Genomic DNA, 612 nt, shown 5'->3' with positions numbered 1-612 from the left:
GCTATAGAAGCCAAGTAGCAACAAATTCCTGGTTGAGATACACCACCCAACACCACCTTATGTCCAGGCAAGAAGACTCATGCTCTAAGCTCTTTGTTTTAAAGGGCATACTTTGGCCCTCTACTGACTATGACATCCTCCATAAAGCAAAAGTCTATAAAGCTAAGGGAATATGCTTAGCTAGAGCTGAAGCCCTGCCTTCTTTAACATGATCTGGATACATAAGACCCAGGATTCCTCATTCAAATAGTCCTGAATTCACTCCCAGAGGTCCCATGCGGGCCTCTTCACAGGCTCTTCCTACTCAAAAATGACTCATGTACAGGGGGTAGCCAAGGTATAACTTTCTCTTTGGAGATATGGCTGAAGCTTGAATCTGCAGATCAAGAAGTCCACAGATAGAGGCATGAAATTCCTTGCAGAGCAGGACAAAGATAGGAGCAGAAAGACAAAGAGAGAGGGCTAGCATGCCAGGACCAAGAGCCAGAAGTCTATTCTCCTCAAGCTTTCAGAATCCAGCATGAAATCTCAAAGGATCTGAGAATTCTAGATTCAAACCTGGCCACTTGGGTTGCTATAAAATTCTATTTGTCAAGGTATAAGAATAGAAAT

Source organism: Pteropus vampyrus, unplaced genomic scaffold, assembly GCF_000151845.1.
Source record: "Pteropus vampyrus isolate Shadow unplaced genomic scaffold, Pvam_2.0 Scaffold92, whole genome shotgun sequence".
Classification (NCBI taxonomy): Eukaryota; Metazoa; Chordata; class Mammalia; order Chiroptera; family Pteropodidae; genus Pteropus; species Pteropus vampyrus.
The sequence above is the reverse complement of the archived record's forward strand: the minus strand, read 5'-3'. Positions refer to the sequence as shown.